General features: G+C 32.0%; 1 pseudogene; it reads right to left on the minus strand.

Annotated features, from left to right (window-relative positions):
* Positions 1-6: 6 nt before the first annotated feature.
* On the minus strand, positions 7-9,810 carry LOC134265989 (uncharacterized; annotated as a pseudogene).
* Positions 9,811-10,389: the final 579 nt, after the last annotated feature.

The raw sequence follows: 10,389 nt of genomic DNA on the forward strand, positions 1-10,389 counted from the left end.
GGCAATGAACGGTGAGGTCGACAGAGTGATGCTTGATGAAGGATCATACAAGACCAAGGTTCGAGCGTACCGTGTGTTGTTGGCTTTGTCTATAACGTTTAAAATAAATGAAAACATCCCTGCTTTTGGAGGCGTGTAGATATAACTCGACTCAGTTTCATTGAAGGCTATCTCTTGAAGTGGGTTCCAGGGATAAGGTTCAGAAAGATACGTTGTATTCAGTTTCAGCAAATAAACCTGTAGTTTGTACCCTTTCAGACCTGACAGATCATCCATCCAGTTGTTCCAAGTAAATGTTATTGGAGACTTAAGGTTGAACGAGAATAATGTATTATTTTTATCATTTTATTTTACATTCATCTAGCTTCTGGCATAATGGATATATAAGCATGTACATCAAATACCGTTTATGCACAGAATAAAATTTCTGATAATTATATTTTCTATGGTCGTTATGTTAAAATATCAGAATACTGAACTTCTCTATCATGACTACGATTTTTAGTTTTCTTTATTCAATCTGAGTATTTTAAATCGTATAAATATATGAATTTCAATAATTGCACTAGCGATTTGGAAAAAAAGGAAATAAAAAGAAACCTTTGTAATATCTTCTATAACATCAAATGCTTGTGAACCTAGAGATTCATTTTGAAGACGAGGTTTTTCAAAGTCAAATCGAAACATTGTAGACTTTTTAGACTTTTGGCCGTTGAATACATCCTTTATATAAGATTTTGGACCTTCTTTAAGTTCTCGAAATCCCCCACTCTTGGCAATGACTGTTATCGTCAAACTGTATTAAAACATATATGCTAAAATAAGCTACTGTATTTTAAATGTCAAACTAAATAGACATCAATTTTAGATATCAGTTAAAAAGGTGAAATCTTTAATTATATGCTGAATTTTAAAAATATCATATATCTTAAACAAAGATTCATCACTCGGAAGTATATTTGTTAAAATGATCGATAACGGCTGTTTCTTACTTGTCTCCGTTTTCCAGTAGCCTGTCAAAGTTTTCATCTGTGAAGTTACACTGAAAAAGATCTTCATTTGATTGAGAGAATTTGATTGGTCGATGCACTTTACGGTCTCGTTTTGGCTCACAAAAGCTTGGTTTGGATCTAATAACACAGGAAAGTATTTATATTAAATTTACTTCACAATTGAATATTTCATGCAAACATCATTAGTTATTTATTTTTCAAAAATACTCGCTTTTATATGTAGATATTTGGTGCTTTTTCTTCTAGGTATGATGGATTAATTAGTTGTGTATTGTTTGCATCGCATTCGAAAAAAATTCACACATATAGAGACATTTTCATATGCCCGAGAAGGGCTTCAATTTTAGACCTTTACAATGCACTCAGGATTGATTTTTAGCGAGTCAACTTCTATCGTGACACGGGTCTCGTATTTAAGAGCCTGAAACTTAAACTTATATGTGTTGGGCGTTTTACAAAGGAACAGTGACTACCTATTCAAAAATTCTATGACGTGTTTTTCTAGTATTCAATGCTCAGACATGGAAAACAAATGAAAAGTGCATATTACCATTTCTGTCCACCTTGTGTAAATTAATTTGTATTTCCCCGGAAACAATTCCAAATTTGAACTGTTTTACATAGTTTGGCAGCATTAGGTCGTCTGGTTCTGCATCAAAAGCAGCAAATTCGACGTTCATGTAATTGTAATCTTTTTGATTGACCCATAATGTATCGACTCTGGTAGAATTTGGTTCAGAGGAATCTGTCATAAAGCGATATTTTTCTCTCTTTTGTCCTGTCTTTTCAATATTGGCTAGGATAGACGTACATCGAGTTATCAGTGGACCCCTCACTACAAACAAAAACAGCAGAATCTGACTGGTTTGACGATAATAGACAATCCGAATTACTCATGTTGACAAAAAGAGGATCCCTCTCATTTGTTTTTTGTTTGTAGAAAATATGCAACGGCAAAATAATGAGTAATTTATTATCATTCAACAATTTGTACATGATAGATGTCCATTTGATGTTATAGGTTGTTGATTCATTCTCTGATCAACAAAATGTAGAAATTTTTAAAGTTATTCATACATTTTTAAAAGAATATGGTAAATCCTCTGAAAAATCTTAATTTTTCGTATACGAGGGGTGATCAAAAAGTTCGCGAATTATCTCTATATCTATAAAATCACAATTCAGATTAGAACAAGAAACATATTGACGCAAGCGTCAAAAATCGGCCGCAAACCAATTAATTCTTCCTTTGATAAAGTAATTCGAAACTGAAATTTGCGTGATCCGTTTTTAAAATTTCTTATTATCTGTTGAAATATCCTCGTGACATGAAATACTTGCATGCGACATTGCCGATTTTCTTCATGCATAATGCATGTACAATATTATATGTGTAAGCAAACTGTCCATAGACCTCTGCGTGTCTGCACGCAGTTTCGTACAAACGAACTCTGGTGGAAGTTTGATGTTTAAGTAATTATTACATAAAAGTACAAAACTAAAGTTTAAACTTAGCTATAGTTTAACTTTAATTTAAACGGAACAAATATGAAATATGATGGACATTCTTAGAGGATGTTAACAACCCCCCAAATCCATCTAGATCCACCACTACATTTCTTCTCTTTCAGTCTCTTTGTTTTGGTGGAAAATGCTAAAAACGCGCTTTATCCTAGTCTCATGAACAAAATTGTCGTACGATTCTGTGCTTTTAAGAAATCAATATTTCATCAATTTTTTGAAAAATGTCCATAGGAGATGTATAAATATACACGGCATTTTAAAATAGGTACAACAAATCCTGTCTAGGCTGTTTAAAAAGAGAAAATAAAATTTGTTGCTATGCAACGTGGTCTTTGTTTTAGACTTTGCCTGCATAAGACACTTCGTGCTAATTTTCTCCGCACTTTAGTAATGTCAGAGTTTGTCAATCAGGATTGAATGAAATATTTACCCAATTATTTATATTTTTTTTAAATTTTATGATTATTGTGCTCTTGTTAAACATTTAGAATATCTTTGTTTAATATTCTAAAATATGAATGTTATTAAATATTTTTATTTATATTGTTCTAACTCCGCAGAAACGCACGGCGACTTAAAACTTTCATATCAACTAACCGACCGCCTCCTGGCGGCCGGGCCCGTATAAGAAAAGGTCCCCCTACGTTTTAAGGTCCGGGTGGTGCAAAATGTTTTAATCTTGACTTTAACATATGATATTAAAGAGAATCAGTTTATACTATATGATCAGAAGGATTTACCCTATTGTATTTCATTTTTTGTACAACATACACGTATCTCTAGACAAGAATCTACTCGTTTAGTGTGCTTTGAGCATTGCAGTTTAGGACCATAATTTCTTTAAAAATAATGCCACAATTATTGTGCAAGTGTTTGTTTTTCCTTAGAATTTACTTTGTGTAAATTAGTACGATTCAAGGTGTGAAATCTGTCGGTGTGAATAGCTAATAAAACAATGGGGTGTGACGTATTTGTTTACCTGACAGGTACCCACAGGTAGAGCCCGCGGCAGATGGTGCTGTCATTGAATGGTCGGTGAACCTAATGGTCATGCGTTAGCTTTATATATCAATAGATTTGAAGTTTTTAAATTGATAAATTATGCTAAAGAACAAAATATTCATGCGTACACTTCAAAACCGCGACATTTATAATAACTTAATAAGTATAATCGTATAGTCTTTATTTGAATATTTAAAGCTAAATATGGCGTGTCATAATCTGAGCTAAAATTTAAAAATACTAGATTAAGCGTATAATAATTTTTTGATATTTATGTTCAAATTAAAATTTTTACCGATATTGAACTTGAATATACCGACGTTTCTATTAGTTAAATTCAAACTAATTGAATTAAAACTGTGTCTGATATTTAAAATTCCGAGTCGATAAGAATCGGTCATTGTTTTAAATCTCTGATATCTATACATGAAAAGCAATTGATTTAAATTTCGGTAATGGAAAATTTTAAAGAATAAATTATAGACTGTTTAGTAAATCAAATGTCTTGGACATAAGTTCGGCGCAGTCTTTGACATTTAATTTAGGGAACAAAATGAATGAAAAAAAAATCTGTTAACTAGACTTAGTGCTTCATGTACAGATGTAAATATACAAAATTTTTATATTAAAAATGTTGTGTATCATATTAACTTAAGCTGATGGTATAATTTTATAAAATTAATGATTCTTTTTGAAATAACTGTAAATTATTTTCTATTATAACCGACATTTTGCGAAAAATTGTTTATAATTATTTATCTGACGCCTTTTGCGAAAAATTGTTTATAATTATTTATCTTACGCCTGTAAGTATTAATAGTTTCTCTAAATCCAAAATACCAACGAAAATAGACATCCGATTTAGAAGAAATCATGAAAAACACTACTTTCATAAACATGTTTAATCAAGGGAGATAATTCAACATTTGGGTTTTAAAACCCCATGTTGTCCTTTAAATAGGTCACATGTATCCAATGATATAAATAATAGTTGTTTCATGTACATTTCTAAAATTTCTTTGACGAGTAAAACAATATGCGTATCTTTTTTTGTTGAGTATATATAAGGTCCGTCCTCTGTATTTCAGAGATCTGTATGTTATGAAGGGAAATTTTTGGACAGGGTTTATTTTCGTAGCTTAAAACACAAGAAAGAGACAGGGCGGACCTTAAAACGCAGTTATCAGAAAAGGTCCGCCCTCTGTATTTCAGATATCTTTATGTTTCAAAGGGAAATTTCTGGAAAGGGTTTATTTTCATAGCTTAAAAACTATAGAAAAGGACAGGGAGGACCTTAAAACGCCTTAAAACGCAGTTATCAGAAAAGGTCCGCCCTTTATATTTCATATATCTTCATGTCAAAACACGAGAAAAACGACAAAATAAGCATGTCTCATCTTCCCGAGAGGAAACTCGATCAATAAATCTATACATTTCTTTAATAAATATATTATTTATGTATTAATTTCTTACTTATTGTTTACTGCATTCTCTTGGAGGAAACACTAGCTATTAATACGACTTTATATTCTCAATTAATTTTAAAATAATAGTTTTTCAATTAATATCGAATGAACACAGGCATACAATTTGTATAATAGGCTGAGGGCGGACCTTTTCTTATAGAGCCAGGCGGACCTAATATGTTATCGTATTTGGTCCGGCCGGACCTTTAAACGAGGCGGACCAAATATTATGCGACACCGGTAATGATATTCGGTACACACATAGCCATACATAAGGTCTATAAATAGCATATGCTGAATTAAGTTTTTCTCCTTGTTTGTGACGTCACAATGTGAAAATGACGTCACTATGTAGGTCACTTGTGACGAAAAATGGTTGTCTCAGTCGAACTCGTTTAACAAACGACTGTACAATTTATTGTATATCTTAGAAATCCCTCTACAGTATCATATAATAATTTGCATACGGTTTATTAAGATAATTAAGTTCCTATAAATTCAATTAATGATTGGATTGATCGTTTTGGAGGAAGGCAGATGGTTAAAAATGATACTCGTCATCTTGCCCAGTGAAAGCAAGTTTGAAAAGATATGTGTTTTTAATTAAGCAATTTGCTATCGAAGACCTTCAATTTACACTTTGAAAAATAGTTGAATATTTGAACAATATTATCTTTATTAAATTCCTAAGATATCGTTTACTTTAGATTTTTAACATATTAGATATGATAAAAAGGAGGCACCCATTCTTTATCACCTTAAATAAAGGTCACTCCCGAGACAGAAGATTTGTGTTTTAATGGTCGCCATGCTTATTTTTTGAAAGGATATTCTTATCCACCCATTCTGTTGCCGAAATTTGACCATTTCTGACAAATGAACTGTTCTTGTCATAAAAATTAACTCACATGGAAAGAAATATAAAACTCAGAAAAATCTTTCAACTTTTGTGACAGAACGCTACGGAGGGGGTCACGCGACCGCCGATATCACGTGATTCGCGCATGCGCAGAACGGTGGTTGATGTGCATTGAAATCGGAGAGGGTTAATTTATAATATAATCAACATTAAAACCAAATATTGTTTCTTATGGAAGTCATTCAATTAGTTCGCGAATTTTTTTTATCACCCCTCGTATATAGAATTGTACTCTGGTATCAAGAGCTTACAGTCTTTGACACTACTAATTGATTTGTTACTAAAAAAATTGTCCTTTATTTTGGCAATGTTATAAAATTTTGCATAAGGAGAAGACTATCTTAGTTGTTATAGAACTTGTGTCTTATCCTTTTGGCTTTAATTGTCAATAAAATATGTTCAATTTTATCCATTGGTTTGACGAAGATCAAAAGACTAAATGTAAGGCCATTATGCACACTCTAAATTTTATCGACGGATTTTTCCGTTATTTCCCGTTATGACAAAGGGTGCATGACGGTTGTGACAGGTTGACAGGGGATGCTCACTCCTCCATGGCACCTTATCCCACCTATGATGTTTCGGAGGTCCATGTTTGCTCTGCTCCTGATTTGTATTGTTTGAATGAACTTTTCAGCTCTATATTTTTCGTTACCAGTATCTACATTTAATTTATGTGAGATCAGTTGGATAAATAACAACACAATTTCGTAATTTGAATCACATTTACGTATAACGTAGATCATAGTATAGGTACAATGTAGTTTGTGGGGGTACTTGAGTTCAAAAATGATTTTGCAAAATGTTCATTTACTTATTTTAGAAATATGCTTCTTTTATTCATATACAATAAAACTTCAAAAGAGTGTTATTAATATTTTTGGTAAATTTCTGTACATACTAAATTAATTTTATCACAATGTACTTCATTGTTTATGTCTTCTTGTGATCAAGAAGCACAGTACTAATTTTTTTCTCAACTAAGATCCAACATATCCTTGTTGTTCTTACTTGTTTTGCATCGCTGTATTCCATCCTGTCCAGAAAAACCTTCGGAGCATTGACAATTTACAGAATCGTTACAGGTCCCAGGAAAACAAGGAGAATGGTAGGAACATAGGGCTGTAAAAATAATATTTTGATATACTTTTAGGTCAACTGAGCCACTAAGGTGACATATCACTATCTGTTTTACCTGTTGTCAACCATCAGTCCTATTTTGATCATCTCTTAAATACTGACCCAATTTCAAATAATTTTAGAATAAAGCTTATATGGACAAAGGAAAAAACTTTAAATCCATTGTTTCTATCTCCCTAGAGTCTGCAGTCGGGATCAAAAACCTTGAAAATTAATATAATCTTGAAATACTGTCTTTTTATTTTTTTACTTCAGTCTGCACATCAAGTACTTGAACTATTTGAATGATTATAATATTAATCTAGCCCTCTACCAAATTGGTAAAAATTATTACCCCAGGGTGAGAGTTTAAATGTGAAGATAGGTCCCTTTTGATGATAAATAGACACATATGATCAGATCCTACAGTGAGCACTCATAAACTCTATAAACCTCCCACTACTCCCTCTTGTATATAAAGCACTTAAAGTATAAGTGCATGATTGGGAATTTAATCTACTGTTCTGAAGAGCAAAGGGTTTTCTTATAAAAGTATAAAAATTATGTCTCCTGACAGGCGAAAAAACATCTTTTTTATGCTTGATCTTTGATTGTCCCATACATAATTAATGAATTGTTAATCTATTGATCTAGCGTTTTTATATACTCTGGTGATTATAAAGATCCTTGTGTCTTTGTTATAATTATGTGCTATGACTTTCATTTTCGAGAAAATTGTTTTTACAGACAGACAAATGTATTAAAGAGTATTTATTTTTTTCCTTAATTACTTCTAAAAAAAATGTTTTCCTCATCCTGACGTTTTATTTGCACTCATAGAAAGTTGTTATTTATTGTAAAATTCGTAACGAAAAAATAAAAGATAAAACTAACCCGTTTCGCAATGAAGTCCTGTATAAGTCTCCGTGCAAGAACATATGTCAGGATAAACACATGTTCCACCATTCAGACAAGGTTGTTTACAAACAGCTGCAAAACAGTTGCTTTTTCATCAATATGACATTTTATAAGAAATAGTTCTATATGTACTGGTACATGTACTTTATCACGTATAAAGGCAATAGTTTTGTTCTACATTTCTTTTTTTTTTTGTATTTATTTGGTTTTTGGTTTTTATACTTCAAATATAAAACTACTTACAAAAACTTCATTGTTTTCTTTTTGAAAAAAATCTCATGTGAAATAACTATAAAATCGCATAACTTTTTCATATTTACTCTTAATTCTAAAAGCAGAAATATGAAGCAAACATCTGTTTATTCATTAATTCAATGTAGACTTCATAATTGCTTGCTTGCTTTTTTAATGTTGTTTAACGTCACCTTCGTGAATTTTTCACTCATATGGAGATGCCACACCGGTGGAGCTATAAAATTTGTCCTATACTCGGCACTCATGGCCATTGAGCAGCGAGGGATCTTTTCCGTGCCAACACCTACTGCGACACGGGACCTCAGTTTATAGGTCTCATCCGAAGCACCCACGTACCACAGTGGGATTCGAACTCGGAACGTAAAGATCAACTTCTTACTTCGCGACTCTACAGCAGAAGCTCTAACCACTGCGCCACACGGCGACTTTTATTAGTTTAAAATTGAAATAGAAAAAGAAGCGTACGTCTCTCACAGGCTCTCCCTTGATAGGAACTTGGACACATACACTGTTTTGATGAGGAGCAAGTCCCTCCATTCAAGCAAGGTGGATTACAAATGGCTGAAATTATAATTAAATATAATACATGTACTCACTTTTGAGATAAATTTGTAATGCTTAACATATGTCATTCGTAAAATTTGTCATATCAAAGATTTTTAGAAAAGATAAGATAAGATAATATTTATTTAAAGTCGGGTACATCAACAAAGAACATTAGCTCTGAAGAGCTATTTTCCGACTACATAATAATGTTACATAAAATACAACAATCATACATAATAAACAAGAAACAGTTTTTAAATATTACATCGATATCACACTACTAAAATATCACTATTCCTCCGTGGTGCTTTACAATGACATAATTATTATTCACCACATTAAAACTGACAAACCTAAAATAACTTAAACCCTGTTTACTAGTTTCTAAATAATAAAATTAGCGACAGGCACAGCAATTACAACAATTTCCGTACCAACTATTTATGTTGGATTTAAACTGGTTAAAAGAAGTAATATTTCTAAAAGATTCTGGTAAAGAATTCCAAAGTTTTGCAGACTCATATCTAAAAGACTTCAACCCAGATGTTGTTGATCTTGTTTTTGGTAAAACAGCAGTTTTTGTGTATCTAAAAGAATAAGGTGTTTCTTTAATATGAATAAAATCGTGCAGGTAAGACGGGCTTTGCTTGTTTAAAATCTTAAAACATTCTATGGCCAATGTTCTAATACGCCTGAGTTTGAGGCATGGTAATTTTGATTTGTCCAGAAGATAACTATACGAATTTTTGTAGTCATCATAAACAAACCGCAGTGCTCTTTCCTGTATTTTTTCCATTTTTCTTGTTTCTCGTTCCCCACAAAAATGCCAAACTAATGGGCAGTAGTTGAAGTTTGACATGATAAATGTATGATAAATAGTTAGTTTTTCTAATTTGGTCAGGTGTACCCCTATTCTTTTAAGTACATTTAATTGTTGTGAAGCTTTTTTACAAATGTTTGAAATATGAGAGCTAAACTTAAGCTCAAAATCTATAGTAACACCAAGTAATTTTACTTCGTTTTCCGGATGAATCATATTACCATCCATTTCAAAACAAATGTTTTCCTATTTAGTTTTCTTTCCAAGACATATAGCTTGAAATTTATCGGGATTTGCTTGCATTTGATTATCTCCAAACCACTTAACTAAGTTCGAACAATTTGATTCCAAAGTATTTTTAGTGATGTAATATCGTCACTTGAGTTTGAGAGAGTGTTATCATCGGCATAGTTGTAGAGATCACAATCTGACACAAAATGAAAAATATCATTGATAAAAATATTAAAAATAACAGGACCAAGTATTGAACCCTGTGGAACACCTTTGTACAATTCTAAAAAATCGCTACAAACTTCCCCCAGTTTTACACACTGTTTTCGATTGCTTAAGTAGCTGGAGATAAGACTAGTAGCTGCATTTGTAAAACCGTATGCATTAAGTTTTGCTAAAACTAGATCATGTGGAATACAATCAAATGCTTTAGATAAATCCATCATAATTGCTGCTGTATATTTTTTATGATCAAGGGCATACTTCCAATCCTCAACAATCTTTAGCAACACACTCTGACAACCATACCCTGGTCTAAAAGCTGATAACATATCATTAAAATGGCAATTGAAAAAA

Source organism: Saccostrea cucullata, unplaced genomic scaffold (assembly GCF_032062105.1).
Source record: "Saccostrea cucullata isolate Sc308-1 unplaced genomic scaffold, CSIRO_AGI_Scuc_v1 ctg377, whole genome shotgun sequence".
Taxonomy (NCBI): domain Eukaryota; kingdom Metazoa; phylum Mollusca; class Bivalvia; order Ostreida; family Ostreidae; genus Saccostrea; species Saccostrea cuccullata.